The sequence below is a fragment of the Akebia trifoliata genome, chromosome 12 (genome assembly GCF_017979445.1).
Source record: "Akebia trifoliata isolate Shusen 1 chromosome 12, ASM1797944v1, whole genome shotgun sequence".
Lineage (NCBI taxonomy): Eukaryota > Viridiplantae > Streptophyta > Magnoliopsida > Ranunculales > Lardizabalaceae > Akebia > Akebia trifoliata.
In genome coordinates, this window is record NC_141386.1 from 2,603,791 (window position 1) to 2,623,422 (window position 19,632).

Consider the following 19,632-nt stretch of genomic DNA (forward strand, 5'->3'; position numbering starts at 1 on the left):
AAAAAAAAAAACCTCTTTGTGCTTCATCCAAGGTTTAGATAAAGGACGACTACTGAATTTCACAGAACTCTGAATTATATTTAAAATTAAAATTCATGGTATACATAAATTCTTTTTTTCTGGAGTTTATATAATTTTGTCTTCTAGAAACCTGCGGGATCTGATCATGTTTTTTAGGCCATAAGATGAGGTCAACGACCCTTAGTAAGAATTGAAATCTTATTTGAGTTAGTAAGGCTAGTAGGACTCTAAGAGAGAGAGAGAGAGAGTTTGTGTGCCTTGTTAAAGAAGATTTAAAACTGATTTATTCTTTTTAGATGCGGATTACATAAACCTAATAGGATTTAAATAGAGGACAGATATTGAAGGAAAAGATCCAATTGATCCTATTTTGACACGTAATATTTCTAATATTGTCTAATCTAATTCTAATCTTCATGAGATGATATGGTGTATCTTTATTATTATTTTTAAAATCCCGACCACCCCAAGGGAACCTTACTTTATCAAGTTTTTACCCAACGAGTGAGGATCCCTGTTGTAATATTAGGCTTAGATTTAAAGAGTCTAGTGCCATGTGTCTTGTGGTGACTTGTAGTGAGTTGTCATTACAGTTAGTTGGTTATAACAATCTGTTAACAGCATTCTGTTGCTATATATATATATATAGGGGGTTGGTTAACCAAGGATAGAGGTTGTACTCATTTTGATCTTATTGTACAGCAATTAAGATGAGAACTTGTAATTGTGTGAGGATGCAATAAGACTGATAGTTTTGAGTTTTTTTCTATTTTTTGATTCTTGGCTGTTCTTGGTCTAAGTTGTAAGCAAGTGAGTTTTCTCCAACAAATTGGTATCAGAGCTTTTGGGGAAGGACAATGGCGTCAATCAAGTTTGACATAGAGAAGTTCACGGGGAAAAATGATTTCAGCCTTTGGAGGTTGAAGATGAGAGCCTTTCTTGTTCATCAAGGGCTCGAGGAGGCACTTACAGGAGAAAAGAATCTGCCTCCAGCATTGACTGAGAAGGAGAAAAAGGACATGCTGGATAAGGCTCATAATGCTCTAATCTTGAGTCTAGGAGACAAGGTGCTGAGGGAAGTATCAAAGGAAAAGACTGCAGCAGCTATTTGGTTGAAATTAGAGAATTTGTACATGACAAAATCTTTAGCAAATAGGCTGTTCTTGAAGCAGAAATTGTATACTTTGAAGATGGCACCAGGAAACTCTCTTGAAGATCATATGGATGACTTCAATAAGATCATTCTTGATCTTGAAAACATCGAGATTAAGGTGGAAGATGAAGACCAGGCATTGTTGCTACTGAGATCATTGCCAAGTGAGTTTGAGAGCTTCTCTGATACACTGATATATGGCAGGGATTCATTGTCATTGGAAGAAGTCCAAGCTGCTTTGTTCTCAAAGGAGCTCAAGAAGAAATTTGAAGCAAGAACGGAGGATGGAGCAGGAGAGGGACTTCATGTCAGAGGAAGGACAGAGAAGAGAGACTTCAACTCAAGAGGAAAGAACAGATCAAAGTCGAAGCATAAGAAGAAATGCTTTATTTGCCATAGAGAGGGACATTTCAAGAAGGATTGTCCAGAAAGAAAGAAGAAAAATGGAGAGAAACAAAGAGACAATGGAGATGCAGATATTGCCTCGGATGGGTATGAAAGTTCTGATTTACTATGTGTTACAACATTCAAGACTGATCAAGAATGGGTCTTGGATTCGGGGTGTTCTTTTCACATGTGCCCCAATAAGACATGGTTTTCAGAATTTAAAGAATGCAATGGTGGACAAGTTTTGCTAGGAAACAACAAAGCCTGTCATGTTCTTGGAATGGGAACTGTAAAATTGAAGCTTCAAGATGGTTCAGTCAGGATCTTGGAATCGGTGAGGTATGTACCAGAATTAAAGAGAAATTTGATTTCTCTTGGTATGCTGGATTCTCAAGGTTATAGTATTAGGGCTCAAGGTGGAGTCTTGAGGGTTTCAAAGGGGTCATTGACGATGATGAAAGGGAGCTTGATGAATGGACTGTACATTCTAAAAGGGACAGCAGTACCTGGACAAACTGCTACAGCAGAAAGTAATGAGATCTCTATATCTCAACTCTGGCACATGAGATTGGGGCACATGAGTGCCAATGGCCTGAGGGAGCTCAGCAATCAAAACTTGCTCAATGGAGTTAAGGTGACAGATTTAGAGTTTTGTGAGCATTGCATATTTGGGAAGGCTAGAAAGGTGAAATTCTCAAAGGGCATTCATAGCACAAAGGGCACATTGGATTATATCCACTCGGATCTTTGGGGAGCTTCAAGGGTGCCATCTCATGGAGGTGCTAGGTATTTTCTAACTTTGATAGATGATTATTCAAGGAAGCTTTGGGTTTACATTCTTAAAAATAAGAATGATGCTTTAGCCAAGTTCAAAGAATGGCAGGTGTTGATAGAAACTCAAACAGGAAAGAAGATTAAAAGGCTTAGAACAGACAATGGTCTTGAATTTTGCTCAAATGAATTCAATCAGCATTGCAAGGAGAAGGGTATTGCTAGACACCACACTGTGAGGAAGACTCCTCAACAGAATGGACTTGCAGAGAGGATGAACAAGACAATATTAGAGAGGGTAAGGTGCTTGCTGTCAAATGCAAACCTTACCAAGTCTTTTTGGGCAGAAGCTGTTCTTACAGCCACTTATCTGATCAACAGGAGTCCATCAAGGGCCATAGACATGCTAACTCCTGAAGAAAGATGGTCAGGGAAGCCACCAGATTTGTCAAATTTGAGAGTTTTTGGCAGCATTGCCTATGCACATGTTAATCAAGGAAAATTGGAACCTAGGGCAGTAAAGTGCATGTTTATTGGTTATCCACAAGGAGTCAAGGGCTACAAGCTCTGGTGCACAGATAAAGGACATCCCAAGACTTTTATAAGTAGGGATGTGGTGTTTAGAGAAGCTGATATGTTCTATGGCAAGCTGGAAAATACAAGTTCGGACATTGAAGAATCTGTTCAAAGAGTTCAGTTTGAGGTGGAGCCTGAGAAGAGGTCTACAACACCACCAGCTGATGATCAAGAAAAAGATGGAGTTGGTACTGAAGTTCTTGGTTCAATAGAGAATTACTCATTAGCAAGAGACAGGGTGAGAAGGAATGTGAAACCACCTGAGAGGTTTGGCTACGCAGAAATGATCTCTTTTGCACTGATAGCAGCAAATGAGATTGAAGATGAAGAGCCAAGAAGCTATAGGGAAGCTGTTACAGGGAAGCATTCAGAAAAATGGCTAGCAGCCATGAAGGAAGAAGTGAAGTCACTTCATGAAAACCAGACTTGGACTTTGGTGGAGAGACCACAAGGTCAGAAAGTAGTAGGCTGTAAATGGGTATACAAACTGAAGGAAGGAATTCCAGGAGTTCAGCCACCTAGATTCAAAGCTAGGTTAGTGGCTAAGGGGTTCACTCAAAGAGCAGGCATTGACTATAATGAGGTATTTTCACCTGTTGTGAAACATAGCTCAATTAGAATGCTATTGTCACTTGTAGCCAGGGATAATTTGGAGCTAGAGCAACTCGATGTGAAGACAGCTTTCTTGTATGGAGAGTTGAGTGAGAAGATTCATATGTCGCAACCAAAGGGATTCATTGAACAAGGAAATGAAGAGAAGGTTTGTTTGCTACATAAGTCTCTTTATGGACTTAAGCAATCCCCGAGGCAGTGGTATAAAAGGTTCGACTCATTTATGATATGGAATGGGTTTGAACGTTGTGAGTATGACAATTGTGTTTACAGCAAGACAATGGATAGTGGAAATGTCATCTACTTGCTCCTATATGTAGATGACATGCTTGTGGCAGGCAAGCATAAATCTGAGATCATGGAGGTGAAGAAGGTGTTTAAGGGAGAATTTGAAATGAAGGACATGGGACCAACCAGCAAGATTCTAGGCATGGAGATCACACGTGATAGAATGCAAGGCATCGTGTTTGTTTCTCAAAGTGGTTACATTGAGAAAGTACTTAAGAGGTTCAACATGGATGTTTCAAAACCTGTTGCAACACCTCTTGCACAACACTTCAGATTTTCATCTGAAGATTCACCTAAAACTGAAGAAGATGAGAAGTTCATGGCCAAGATTCCTTATGCAAATGCTGTGGGGAGTTTGATGTATGCTATGGTGTGCACGCGTCCTGATTTGGCATATGCAGTAAGTGTCGTCAGTAGATATATGGGAAGTCCAGGGAAGCAGCATTGGGAAGGTGTTAAATGGATTATGAGGTATCTCAGAGGTTCCACTACAGTTGGTTTGGTCTACAAGAAACATGAAATCAGTGAAGATGGAGTCACTGGTTTTGTAGACTCAGATTATGCAGGGTGTTTGGACAGTAGAAGATCTCTAACTGGTTATGTGTTCAAGCTTTGTGGAAATGTGGTGAGTTGGAAAGCAAACTTGCAACATGTGGTTTCATTGTCTACTATAGAAGCAGAATTTATGGCCCTGACAGAAGCTATGAAGGAAGCTAAGTGGATGAGTGGAATGGCAGAAAAACTGGGATTGAAGCAGTTTGACACAAAGGTGCTTTGTGACAGCCAAAGTGCAATTCATTTGGCTAGGAACCAAGTTTATCATGAAAGAACGAAACACATAGATGTGAGGCTGTACTATATTAGAGATGTAATTGCTAAGGGAGAAATAAAGCTGGAGAAAGTGGTCACTGAAGAAAATCCTGCTGATATGATCACTAAGTCCTTGGCAGCTCCTAAGTTCAAGCATTGTTTGGAATTGCTTGGAGTTCAAGAGGAGAAACAACTAAAGTCAATTAAATCAGCCCAAGGTGGAGATTTGTTGTAATATTAGGCTTAGATTTAAAGAGTCTAGTGCCATGTGTCTTGTGGTGACTTGTAGTGAGTTGTCATTACAGTTAGTTGGTTATAACAATCTGTTAACAGCATTCTGTTGCTATATATATATATATAGGGGGTTGGTTAACCAAGGATAGAGGTTGTACTCATTTTGATCTTATTGTACAGCAATTAAGATGAGAACTTGTAATTGTGTGAGGATGCAATAAGACTGATAGTTTTGAGTTTTTTTCTATTTTTTGATTCTTGGCTGTTCTTGGTCTAAGTTGTAAACAAGTGAGTTTTCTCCAACAATCCCCATCTTAAAATTCAAATTGATGTGGTTAGTATGTTCCTCCACGTACCTAGGAGTAGATTCTAAGTGCATAAATTTTTGGCGTCCAAAAACATGATCTGATGCCGCACAGTTATAAAAGACAAAATGCTAATAACTTTGAAAAAAAAAAGTTAATTTTCACCGTTGAAATTTAATTTTAAATTTGAGAGTTCAGTAATCATCCACTTTCAACACCTTCGATAAAGTTCAAAAATGATTTTTTTTTTTGTGAATTTTTTCTCTTAAATCTAAGTTTTCTATGAAATCTAGAAGGTTGTCGTGTTGGATTCCCAATTTGATAATCCACATGGGCTCAACGACCCTTAGTTATGCTACTCCGATTCATAAAGTAAGGTTTGTTCATTAACAATCTTGATAAATTAAGGGAGTTTGTATAATAATTAAAATTGCGACAGATAGGTCTGACTTGTAAATCTCTCTTTTTATTTTGGAGAAATTCTGTTGACACGTCAACTTTTACTTATAAGGCGCTAATCCTTTTGAAATTAATTGTATGTTTATATGTAGAAAGGTGTGTTATAAGTAAAATTTGGTGTATTAATGAAAGCTTTCTTGTATTAGAACAAACTTTCGATCATTTCCCATCCCATGTTCTTCCGGAAAAAAAAATAAACGAAGGTCAAAGTAAAGTTAAATATAGGGGTTGCAATGGGTCAGATCACACCATGTTGAGGTAAGGTCTTCTGAAAATGTGACAAACCCAAACTGACCTGTTTAGTAATCGTGTCAAAAATTTAAACTGAACCTGACACATTTATTAAATAGGTAACCTAATTCAACCCATGCAACGTGTTTAGTAAATTTTAAATCTTAAGTGGAAAAAATATATTCCATTCCAACTATCAATTTCTAAGTTCTAAGAATTTTGTCCTCTACATTCATGTGTCATTGGATCATGTTTTTGGATGACATAAGGTAAAGTAGTCAGGATGTCAATAAAGAAAGTATTTTTCTTTTCCAAACTAAAAACTTAACCCTTAATTACTTGAAAGATATTTTAAAACACCTTTTATATTTTATAAATTTGAATAAAAATGTATTTTAAAAAAGTTCTATGAAAGTTCTAATAAAAAATAGGTAATTAAAAAAATTCTTAAATAATTGCTGATATTTTTAATACCTCTTATATTTCATGATTTAAAATAACATGTAAATGACACAATGGAATAATTTAAACAAATCAACCCATTATAATCATGTTTTACATTTACATTTGTATCTAGATCTTCTAATATTTTGTTATGTGATGACCATCAACTCCTTCATCTCAACACTAGTCATGCATTCTAGAATTCTCAAGACTCCTTCAATCAAATTTTGCAAAAGAAATTACCATTTGTGCATTTGGCCATTTGGCTTTCTCTAATGTTTCATTAATCTATAAGAAAAAAAAAATTATTGAGTTCATAACAGAATATCATGTACAAGATTTATTTTCTTCTAATATTTAATTATGAATAATGATTTTCTGATGCCCCCCTCTAACACACGCCCCCATACGCCCCAACATGACATGTGTTAGAACCATAGATTCTTTTTCTCGGGATACATAACTGCATATATTTATGGGGATGTACAATGTGTATCCTAAGGGGAAAAAAATCTAAGGTTCTAGCCAATGCCACGTTAGGGGCGTGTGTCAGAGGGGGTATCAGAACTCTTTAATTGTTTATGATCAAACAAACCTTGTTGAGTTATATATAGGTCCTATTATAATGGCTACTTTTATTGGGACAGTCCTTAAATATTATTTTAATAATATTGAAATATCGTAGATCAAATTAAAATAAACCAATGATAGAAAGAGAAACATTTTCCTTACTAACTTAATAAAGATTTTAAGCCTTACCACGGGTCATTTTATCACCACATTGGCATCCAACACCCAAAAACAGTGTCCTCTACAACTTTAAAGTGTCGGATCATGGTTTTGGATACCACAAGTTGAGCCCAAAGACCCTTAGTGAGGGTGAAATCCTTACCTAGTAAGACTAGTTGGACTAACACTTTGTTTGGATTGAGAGAAGTGGAGAGAAGAGAAACCCATTAAGAGAAGAGAAGAAAACAGAAGAGTAACTCAATTTCTCTCTATCATGTTTGGATTGATCAGAGATAAATTGGGACAACTTTGGAATTTTAAAATATCTTAAAAGAAATCTAGGGGCAGAGTTGAAATTCTAAAATATTTTTAAAAGATTTCTCTCCACTTTTAGAGAGAAAGAAAAATCGTCATTTTTTTCTCTTCTGTTCTCTCCAATTCTTTTCCCTTATCTCACCACTTAACAATTCAAACAAGAGAAATGGAGAGAAAATCATTTATTTTCTCTTCTCTCCATTTCTCTCAATCCAACGACAGCGTAATAGAAATGCAAGTCACCTTTGTTGCGGACAATTTAAGAATCACCAAAGTCCAACCATGGTTAAGTTTGGCAAATTCAAATCCCATTATTATTTGAATAAGATAATAAAGATATATGTACCACACAACTTGAAAAAAAAACCTATATTTGATGGCCCAAGGCCGTCGAATTTCATAAAATTTGACAGATCAAGGCATCAAAATTTTCATTGTCAAATTTTTTTTTTTTTTTTTAACGGATCGAAACAGTTAAATTAATGGAAGATGTGAGAAATTTGATGGTTCTAAGCCGTCGAATTGGGGACCATAAAAAATTTCAACGGCCATATACCGACAAAACTAGCTTTCTAAAATTTGTGGGCTTTGGCCCATCGAATTTTCTTGTTAAAATTTTCAATTTTCACATAGTGCCAAGGAGCTAAACGGGAAAACATCCAACCATTCCCCCACAAATTATGTGGGGATAAATACAATTTAAGGGGTCTAGCAACATCTTATAAAAAATAAGTGTAATGATTTCCTAATGCCCCCCTCTACATTCACCCCCATCACAGAACCGTAGATCATTTGCCTCAGGGTACGGATAACCATGAATCTTTTTATTGTGTATCCTAAGGCAAATAATCTACAGTTTTGTGATGGGAGCGTATGGGGATGTGTGTCAAAGAGGGGCGTCATATTATGACGACTCTAAAGATAAAGGATGATTAAAAATAAATCATAGCTTTATACATATTAATATGCTTTTGAATTTTTAGAATTACTGTTTGAATACAAGGTTTTGAAAAAAGCTAAAACAGGGGTGGAGCTAGGATTTTCTTGTTGTGGGGAGTGGCAAACATATAGTTTATGACGTCAGTAATTCATTTACTTCTATGTTTTAAATCTAACGTCATGCCCCCTTGACCTCGGTGTCCTCTTATAGACTAATTCTAAATGACATAAATACCCTCATCTTCAATATCTAGCAAAAAACACTTTCAATTTTTCTTTTCAAATCTATCATTTTCAAGCTATTTAAGCTCTATGATAAATTATTTTAATCTATTTAAGCTTATCTTTATCCATTGTTTTCAACATTGTCTTATTCCTTTGAAGAAAACCCTAGCTTTTTTTTTTTATCTATCCTTGAGGTTTGAAGGTCAGGGCGAGTATATATAGTATCTGAAAGTTGAAGTTGACTGCTTTGGAAAAAAAAAAGTTGAAGATGTAATTGGTTTTGAAGGGGAAAAATAAGCGTTTTGGCTTTAAGTTGAGTCGGGGGGGGGGGGGGGGGGGGGGGGGGGGGGGGGGGGTGCATTCAAGCCACTTATTATAAGTATATCAAAGAATACTACATTCATGTAGAAAACGAGTGATAGAAGGTGACGTTAAATAAATTTAAATTAATTTGTCATAGATAACGATGGGATTTTGGGATAAAACCATCTACTGTTTGCTATGCTGAAAATGACAGATTGAAGATAAGGGTCAATAGACTAAAATAAATAAATTTACCAAAATATTTACGAAATCGCTTTTTTTTTTTTTTTTTCTATTGTGGCAATTGTTTATTTTTTCTTAAAACAATAAGACAACAATGCCAAAATCAGTATATTTCCGTTATTAGGAGAATTTACATTACTTATTAATAGCATTTTAACTGTTCAAAAAATATAACTTATGTACCAAAAATACTTTTTAATCAATTTTGTAAATAGTTGGGAATATGTATTATCCTGGTAAATTAGATAATTTCAACACATAACCCCGTAGCATTGGATCATGTTTTTGATGCCACAAGGTGAGCTTAAGGACCCTTAATAAAATCTGAAATCTTGGTAGTTAGTAATGCTAGTTTTCCTAAAAGTATAAGTATAAGAAAGACACTTTTCTCACTAACTTAAAAAGAGTTTAACTCTTACTACCTTTTGCTCGAATGGATTACCACATTGGCAATCCAACACCACCGACCTTTAGATTTCATGGAAAATTTCATATACCCAAAAAAAAAAAAAAAACCTCTTTGTGCTTCATCCAAAGTTTTGATAAAGGACGGCTACTGAATTTCACAGAACTCCCAATTATATTTAAAATTAAAATTCACGGTATACATAAATTCCTTTTTTCTGGAGTTTATATAATTTTGTCCTCTAGAAACCTATGGGATATGATCATGTTTTTTAGGCCATAAGATGAGGTCAACTACCCTTAGTAAGAATTGAAATCTTATTTAAGTTAGTAAGGCTAGTCTGACTCTAAGAGAGAGAGAGTTTGTGTGCCAAGATTTAAAATTGATTTATTTCTTTATTTTTAGATGCAGACTACATAACTCTAACATGATTTAAATAGAGGAAAGATATTGAAGGAAAAGAACCAATTGATCCTATTTTGACATGTAATATATTCTAATATTGTCTAATCTAATTCTAATCTTCATGAGATGATATAGTGTATCATTATAGACCTTATTAAAATGCACCACATCATAATACTCTAACATTCTCCCTCAAACTCATGGTGATTGAAGATCGATGTGAGTTTGACAAAATATGATGAATCCTTGAATCCTTCTCTTCGTCTTGTAAGATAAGAATTGCCTCTGTCGAATTTGAGTCGTCAATGAAAGCCTAAGAGATCGTTGAAGAATTGTTGTTGTCAAATGTGCCTTTAAGGAAATAATAGGCAACCCAGATGCTCATATGTGTAGAAGAGGAGAAAAATAACTCAACTCAAGTAGACTTTCATTGAAACATGATCGGTTTAGGCTTATATCGAAACTTGTTGGAATTTAATTCGATATTGAAATTGGACCTTTATGGGTCAAGATGAGTTTGATCATAATGGATCCAGAGGCTAAAAAATGCTCAAAACGTGATTTTGGGCCATAAGAAATTTGATCACTAGGATTCAAAGGCTTTTTGGCCAATAAGTCCAAAACGAACTTGATTAATGAAGATTCAGAGGTTCCTTGATCATTGTTCAAGCGTCACAATAAATAGTGAAATCAGGTGATGATGATGATTTGATGACTATCCATGGTGCAAACTTGAGCCCTTGATAATATTCAGAAGGCGTCGAGTGATGGAGATAGGTCTTATTGTTGATCACAATCATATATTGTTGGCAACGATGATTGGAAGAATGTGTGGAATACTTGAGAATAGGGTTAACAAAATTAACTCCACCGGCATTGTTACTACCACTGATTCGAAGACAAGATACAATGAGTAAGACTACAAGTCAATGTAGGTGTTAGAGAAGAAGTGAATATGGTGATGCATATAAGTTGTTTGATGAAGTACCTAATAAACATAAGCTACTAATAAATGATTGTTCGTCGGCAGTGTTGTCACTGATGGTGGCGGATGGTAGACTACCAAGATCAGTCTCTCAAAAGAGACTTTGCTCTGATACCATAAAGAAAATTTAAAATTGTTTTCTTTCTTTCTTTTTAGATGCATATTACATAATCCTAATAGGGTTTAAATAGAGGAACAATATTGATGGAATTGATCCTATTTTGGCATGTAATCTTTTCTAATATTGTCTCATCTAATTCTAAACTCCATGAGATGATATGGTGTATCATTATACACCTTATTAAAATGCATCACATCATAATACTCTATAATTGGGTGAGTTTACTTACCTTTGAGATTTTAATTTGAATGCTACATACAAAGAACATGCAGAGAATTAATTTTTACAAACCAAAACCACGCTAGTAATTAGTGTCAAAAAGATACATCAATGGATAAAATATACACATGAAACTAATGTTACTAATCATACATTCATGATCTCTCAACAAATAGAAAGTCCTGTAGTTATCAAAACATTCCCCCTCAGTTTTCCCAACATTTTGATCCATGATGCCCATGAACTCCATCATCTCTTCAATAATCTTTGTTCCTCAAATCTTATTCATTGAGATTCTTGGGATATCTTCAACGAAGTTGCATCCAATTTCGCTAATGAAGCTGGATTATGTGCCATACGATAACGTTATAAACATGTAGTCATAGTTGTAGAAGTCACTACGTCATATTGCATTTTTCGCGACGGCGTAATTGCGCTAAAAACGACTGCTTAAGACTGTCGTTAATTACGACAGTTTTAATCTGTCGTTTAACCGTCGTTTCTACGGAAAAAGTAAAAGTTGGGGTGCCAATAGCCATTCTAAAAGAGAGAAAAAAACGACTGTCTCTGCGGTCCCTCGTTCACTCTCTCTCTCTCGTCCTCAACTCTGTCTTTCGTCCTCGGATAGAACTCGACTTCCGCCATTGTCGAACGCTCCTCTCACTCTCTACTCGTCTCTCTCGTCTCTCGTCTCTCTGTCTCCCTCCTCTCTCTCTCTCTCTCTCTCTCTCTCTCTCTCTCTCACTCTCTTATCGAATCTCTCTCTCGGATCTCTATTCTCGAATCTCTCTCTCTCGGATCTATCTTCTCGAATCAACTCTAAGCTTTGATCTAGCGTTTCTCCCTCTCTCTCACTCACTCGACTCTCTCTCTCGCTGAATCGATCAGGTTTTTCATTTTTGAAAGTAGATCGTTCGGATTTTTCTTTTTTGGAAAGAAATTGAGTGGAGTTTGATTGAAAGATCTTTGCTCGATCTCTCACTCACAGAATCTGTGATTTTGAAGACGCAATCATTTTCGATTTGCAAGTTTTAGGGCACAATCGATCGGCGTTTGATCGAAAGTTTTAGGGCTTTGTTCGATTGACGAAATCTTGCTTTGACTCGGCCCAGCAATGCCTTCCGAGTTGCCTCGGAGATTATACAAAGAGAAGGCTCTCTAGGTCTCTACAAGGGTTTATCTCCAGCGATTCTTAGGCATCTTTTCTACACTCCGATTCGAATCGTCGGATACGAGCACCTAAGAAATGTTGTTTCGAACGATTCTCTTTCTGGATAAGCGTTCATTGGAGGGATCTTTAGCGTAATTGCTCAGGTAACTTCAATTTCATTGTTTATCTGAGAATTTTAGGTCTTCGATTGAGTTTATTAAATCTTCAGTTGCGACGTTTAGTTTAATTCGCGAATAAGGTTTGATTGGATTCATTGACGTTCTAAACTAATCTGAAACAGTTCTTGAGTGCATTTAATGTACTTGATCTGAAGAGCAATTGATTGTATCTAGTGTTCTTATGTTGTTTGAATTTTATTTTAATTTTTTAGAAAAAAAAAAATATATTCTTAATTAATTTTTCTGAATTATTTCAAGTATCTACTAGAGGTTTTGAATGTTTGATTGTGTTGTCTGAATGAACACCAAGACATCACCTTTAACTTGATTGAGTTTTTGGACAATGTTCACACATATAGACGTTTCAAACTGAAATGGACCTGTTGATACTCCTAATTAAAGTCCTACAATTTGTGATTTAAATCTTACAACTCAAATCTTAACCAAAATGATTTAATCTTACATATGGAAACCCTTTGGATACAAGTCCCAACTATTTCTTTTTGAATTTTGCTCTTCGTGTACCATTCACTATTCAAATCTTACACTATTGGAATAAAAACAAGGGCCATATTTTTCAGGTGAAAATAGTGAATCCTATGTATTTTTTTGCTTTTCTTAAACTATAAACTCTATAAAAATAAATAAATAAAGTGAAAGATAACGAGTGGTTGTTATTTTATTTTATTTTACCTAAACATGAATGGCAAGAATGCATGTCCTTTCGACGCAAATATAAAGATTGAGAATGAAAACGTTGATGAGATGCCGAAAATTGTTGATGAAGTAATGCTGCTCAAGACAAGGATTGTTCCTTTCTTTTTCTCAATCTTCCATCTTAGACTATTTAAGAAAACACGATTTTGATTTTTTTGAGAAAAGATCTTTTGCTTTTTATCTTTGAGTTTTGAAGAATGCCTCTCAATGTTGCATATCAAGATTGCCTGGTAGATTGTTTTTGTAAGTAGCCATACAAACCTTTTCATTATATGATGAGTTAGAGTAGTTACATATTATATTATATAGATGAATAATGCTGAAGTGACCTCAAGATTGTACCTCATATCTCACTTTCCTGGTGTGGAAGTGTATTGGAATCATTGTCTAGGGTTCCTACATAATTCCACTCAGGAAAGTGAGATATGAGGTACAATCTTGAGGTCACTCCAGCACGACTCTATATAGATTATTTTTTAGATTATTACATAATGTTATTTCATAGAGGAAAAAATCTGTATGAATTAACCATCTAACAACATGAATCGTGATTCGAGTTTCTGCAAGCTTCTTTTCTATCAACACTGCCCCCAAGAACATAAACCCAATTTGAGCATCCTTATTATTAGGGAAGCATAACGGTATGCATCATATGAAACAAAATATTGTATGATCTTATATCAGTAAATCAATTGTCAACTTGGGATTTTTTCCTTTTATTCTTCATTATCTGGTCAATCATCAGCTTCAAAAATGTTACCAGGGATGTTATTGGTTGGATGCTTCGCAGGTTTCACTTTAGATCTTGTTTCATTTGACAGTTTAATTTTAGGTTCCATAGTTATACAGCATTCTCCGTAGCAGTCATGCCTCTTTACATGTTGACATCCATGGTTGCTGTTGTTGGTATTGTTTTGATTTTTTTTTTTTTTTTTTGAGGAGTCCACAGTTAATAGATATTGGTTGTCTTTGTTTTGTTGTTATGGAAGCCCACGCTGCTTCTTGGTGGAATAGTTACTTTGCTCCAAGAGAGTAAGAAAATGTCCTATCTGCCTAGAAAGTATATGTAACACGCATACAATGTGAGGGTAGGAGTTAGTATTTATTGTTTCCACCAAGGAGATTACTGCAGTACAGATTAGCCTATCAAGGGGCAATGGCTTTCCAATCTCTTGGGTTTTTGTTGGATCATTACCTAATTTGTACTGACCTTTAAAAAGAATGTGATGGGTTGGGTAATATGATCATCTTATCAGATTCTTTGTTGACCCTACCGAATTCTTGCAATACTTTTAAACGTGCACCACAGGCTAGGAAGATAACCATTCCCTTCCTCAGGATTCAATGCTGTCTAACTTAATCATGAATTTGTTTCTAATTTTTCTTCCAACTATTCTCTTTCTCAACGTGCTCATTTTACCTATTGTCATTCTATGACTATGTTGTTTCTTTAATCTATTCAAGAAACATTATTGTGTTTCGCAATTTACAAGAATACTTCTAAGCGCTTTGTGAAAGTTTTTTCAATGGGGCTGCCCATTATCATTTTCTTAAAAACCCAATGTTTATTGGTTTCAAAGTTTTTTCTATGTTCACTTTGTAATTTCTTTTGCTTACCAAAAAATTACAGGTTGTGGCAAGCCCTGCTGATCTCATAAAAGTGAGGATGCAAGCGGACGGTCGCTTGGTGAGTCAAGGCCTCCAACCAAGGTACACTGGTCCATTTGATGCTTTAAACAAAATTGTAAGAACAGAAGGTTTTAGGGGATTATGGCAAGGAGTTGTTCCCACTGTCCAGAGAGCATTTTTGGTAAATATGGGAGAGTTAGCCTGTTATGATCATGCGAAGCGTTTTGTTATCCAAAACCAGGTTTGTGAGGATAATATATATGCTCACACCTTGGCATCCATCATGTCAGGTCTTTCAGCAACTACTTTGAGTTGTCCAGCAGATGTTGTGAAAACAAGAATGATGAATCAGGCTGCAGGGAAAGAAGCTAGGTTATTGGAGATGATAACCTGGTCACAACTTGGAATTCATAACAAACCTGTAATGCATCAATGCCTTTGTTAGGACAATTTTGAGGGGAGAGAAAGATTGAAATGGTGTTCTAACTTTATGTGTATGTGGTACAGATTGGTCTTCTAAATGTCGATGGGTACTATAATTATTTGAAGTCCTTGCAACTTGTTGCTGGTTTGACAAATTTAGGAGGTTGAGAAGACCTACCTAGCAAAACAAAAAGAATCAAATAAACAAAGAAGAGAATGTTGGTAGTCTTTCTAACACACTGAAAAAATTGAACTCAATAAGAATCAAGTCCAGAATCAGGGAGGCTGGAAAAATCAGCCACAAGTGGTTTTTTGCTTTGTGATTGGAAATGTTGAGGGAGACAAGCATGTGGGAGCTTGCTTCAGCTAGAAAAAAGTCCAAGATCATTGAATATGGAACACAAAACAGACATAAATAGGGAAAGTCAATCGAGATGGTATGGTCCTGCGCAATGACAACCGATAACATCCTCAATTAGTAGAGAATCTACAACTTGAAGGTTCTAAAAGAGTAAGACAGCCCAAAAAAGATGTGGATTGAGGTAGTTAGAGTGGATATGAACGTAAGTGTATTAACGAAAGATCAGTAGAATCGAATGGAGGAACATGATAAATTCAGCTAATCCCAAAACTTTAGGATAAGCCTTCAATGATCATCATCGTCATGACTCATGATAACATTAACAAATTTAACTGCATAAAAGGGCCACAAGGTATTTAAGAGGTGAAAGGTAGCAATCATAGATTATGATTAACTTGCTGAAACGTTTATGGCCTACCAATCAAAACTGAAGAATGTAAGCAGGACTAGAAACATACGAATGCACTGAATAATCCCTCTTATTGCATATTGCTCTTTTGTTCGACAAACGAATGCTGTTAATAATCCCTCTTATTGCATATTTGGGCATACAACAATCATTTGTGTGGTAAATATCCAATTTATGATTATTTTTCTTGCACATCTCTTATTTTCTTTAGCAAAATATCTGCACTAAAATGTTTATTTTGCCATTCTTCATCAGTAATGTGAAATCAGACCTGCATTGTTTTATTACCTTTTGCACTCAAACAGCTTAAATTTGAGTTTTCCATGGTGTACTATTTTCTTTAAAGTTGGCCATGCAATCAAACACGCCTTTAAGAAAAGCAGGATTAACTTAAAAATGCTGGACATAGATATGGCTCCCATTTGAAGTTTCCAAGTAATATCAACTTTAGAAGACATGGTCATGTTTTGAGTTGTGTAGCTTTTCCTCTCTTAGCTTATCTACTACTTGAGCATTGGATTCTGATATCATTCTCGTAGTTGTATTTTCAATTAACTAATGATGTATGATGTGTACACTTTATGCTGGCAAGCTGAAATTAGGAGATTTGAAAGGGGCATTGTTGGATGCGGACTTCGCTATGCGGGATGGAGAGGCTAATGCGAAAGCCCTGTTCCGTCAAGGCCAGGTTGGTATCTTCCATTAATAGGAATTTTAAATTTTTGGGAGTCTGAGCTATTTTCAAATGCCAAGTTTATGGAGGCTTCATTATTTTATGTTTTTTCTGTTATGTAACTGTTTTGTATACACCCAAATTTAAAGATTCATCAACATAAAGCATTATCCCAAGATTTGGGGTTGGCCTAATGAATTTATCCCTCCATTTAATTCCCTGCCCTGAGCCATGATGTATTGTTGAAAGCGAGTTCCTCTCCTTTTTCATTATCTCAATCCATATTTGTTTGGGCTTTCCTTTCACTCTTGTATAATATTCAATATACAGATTTGTTTCTACTAATGTTCACTTTGCAATGGGTGCATGTGTTTGGAAGTGCAGCTGCACACTCAATGTTCAATCAGGTATTCTTTTTCATCAATGTTATTTTCAACTTTAAGCAGAATATCATGGTTGGGCATGACCTTTCCTTCCCATAAATGACCTGGTATTTTTCTCATGGACAATACTTACCTTCTATATTTTTGTGATTGTAGATTTAACCAATTGTTGCATGTTCAAAACATTTGCTTTCTACATTTTTTTAATCCCTTCCCAATCTTAAAATTTCTACACTGTTTGTTTTACATTTTAGCACATTGCAGGAACCGACAATGGTTCATTGAAATTATATGATATTTTTAATTCCTTTATGTGGTGGTTTCTCTTGTTTTGCATATGGAGAAGTTTTTATCTCGTAGAGAACATGTCTTCCCTCATCATAATGAAGATGGATTGCTAGCTTTTTTGAGTACTTTATGTGATCCTTACATGGTAAGTTAAGATCTCAACAAAATTTGCTTTTATTTTGGAACCCAGGATTTCCACATGAGTGTCCTAATAGCATATATGCACCCCAGCTCAGAGTCTGAGCTCATCAAGGTATCTTTCTTACCTATTCTTTCTTCGCATTGTTGACTCTTTCGATTTTTCTGTGGGATGGCTAAGTTTTTCTGCGCCCATTGGCAGATCAACTTAATAGCATCCAGAAACTATGAAGAAGGGCATACTTACTGTCCATTCTCTCGTCCTTCCTATGGTATGGGAGGTTGATGTATGCATCTTCACACGTATAGAAACATATATGTAGTTATATGTATCAAAAGTATTAAAATAGAGGAGACCAGAGCATCAGACCAGACATGGGGGCATTAGTCTGTAAGTACATAATGTATTTGATTAGCTTCTAAGACTATGATTTTGTTTATTATATTCCAAGCTTTTGATTTCATTTGTGATCAACTGATATCCCATAATGAGTAACATTGGTGATTATAAATATTAGAATGTCTCTCATATTGGTGTTAGTGCTACTCTATCAAGGCCAAGGGTTTCATTGAAAATGTATATATATGGATTTGGGATTTGCTTCATTACAAATAGGTTATATGTAATTTGAAACATGTTTTGTTTTCAGTGAAGATGAGGGGCATTTTGGTCTTTTCATATTGTTAGTTGGGGTCTAGGTCATCAATGTCAAAACATAGGGGTATCTTCAATATTCAGCAACATGTGAAGGGGGGCAGGTGTAAATTTTTTTTTTTAAAAAAATACCCTATAGCGACGGTCGGAGACCGTCGCTATATCCCTATTTTACCGTCGCTATAGCCCGATGTTACAGTCGTTTTTATCCGACTGTCTTTGACAGTCGTTTTTTCCGACTGTCTTGGACAGTCGTTTTTTAAAAACCACTCCTTTTTAAACGACTCTTTTTGCGACTGTAAGGACAGTCGTTTTTGGCGCATTATGATGTAGTGAGTACAAATTCTAACTAGGACTTTATATGAAGAAAAGGTAGAAGAAATTAATCGACATGTTGTGTGTGATATAATAAAAAGTAGTGGACTAGGTGTGATTCCTGCATTAGAATCTTTTGTCGAAGCCTTGGAGACAAAGAAATTTGAGAAAGGGGAGTTGAAGGAGATGTGCATGGTGTGCTTAGATGAGTTGGTGGGCCTTGATGTTACAAGGATGCCATGCTCGCATTTGTTCCACAAAAGATGCATCATGAAGTGGTTGGAAGATAAATTTACCTGTCCTGTTTAACGCTTCGAGATGCCTACTTGATTTTTAGTTGCTTTGATGTTTAATCTTTATTTGTTTTCATAGATACACATTCATTTTTATTTTTTTTAAATTAGAAAGACACTCACAAAAAATGTATTGGACATATTATTCTTTGTCTTGTCTTCTTAAATTATTGAAAAATTATAATTAGAATTAGTAGACTAATACTGGAGTGACACAATTGTTCTATAAAACTTAAAATACAAAATGCATGTAAAGATACAAATTTTATTTACAACTTTTGAAATATCATATTCATTGTAATTGTGGTCATTTGATTGAGTTATTTCCTTTTTAGATTAAGTTATTGAGAATCATTCATTTGAGTTCAAATAAATGAAATAAATCAATGAGAAAACCTTACAATAGAATGAAATTTTAATAGTAATCATATTTTATTATCGTAATCCGTCGAAATAATGATGTTTAGAACCTTTTGAGCTCTAGAATCAATAGCAAATGGAAGAACTAAGAGAAGTTTCCTTCATCTTCCCCAATGGCATGAGCAAAAATTTAAGGTTTTAGATTTCAAATGTTTAGTTATTATGGTGGGTTCAAGAACTATTATGAATGAGATCCATTTGTCATTTCTTTTTCTTTTTTAAGTGGGTGTTGATTTCTCAAAAAGTGGGTGCCAATATTCTCACTATTTTCGACATGTGATGATGTTTATTCGTTAATCGACGTAATTCTCGAGTTTTATGTGGGAAATTTGTCAGATACACAATAATTAGGGATTTGAACGATATATTTCTCAGCCCTGATCAATTAGTTGAACCTGTCACCTACAGAATGACATAA

The 19,632-nt window shown here is 35.4% G+C and overlaps 1 protein-coding gene and 1 pseudogene across 2 annotated transcripts in view; both read left to right on the forward strand.

The window, feature by feature from the left end:
• LOC147388588 (disease resistance protein RGA2-like) overlaps nucleotides 1-19,632 on the forward strand; it is a 67,780-nt gene that overhangs the window by 19,974 nt on the left and 28,174 nt on the right. The window lies entirely within an intron of this gene.
• Nucleotides 12,271-18,284, forward strand: LOC147388589 (mitochondrial uncoupling protein 3 pseudogene; annotated as a pseudogene). Its single transcript, XR_015170589.1, has 5 exons — nucleotides 12,271-12,495; nucleotides 14,858-15,277; nucleotides 15,364-16,737; nucleotides 17,584-17,646; nucleotides 17,734-18,284. The product of XR_015170589.1 is annotated as a mitochondrial uncoupling protein 3 pseudogene (transcript).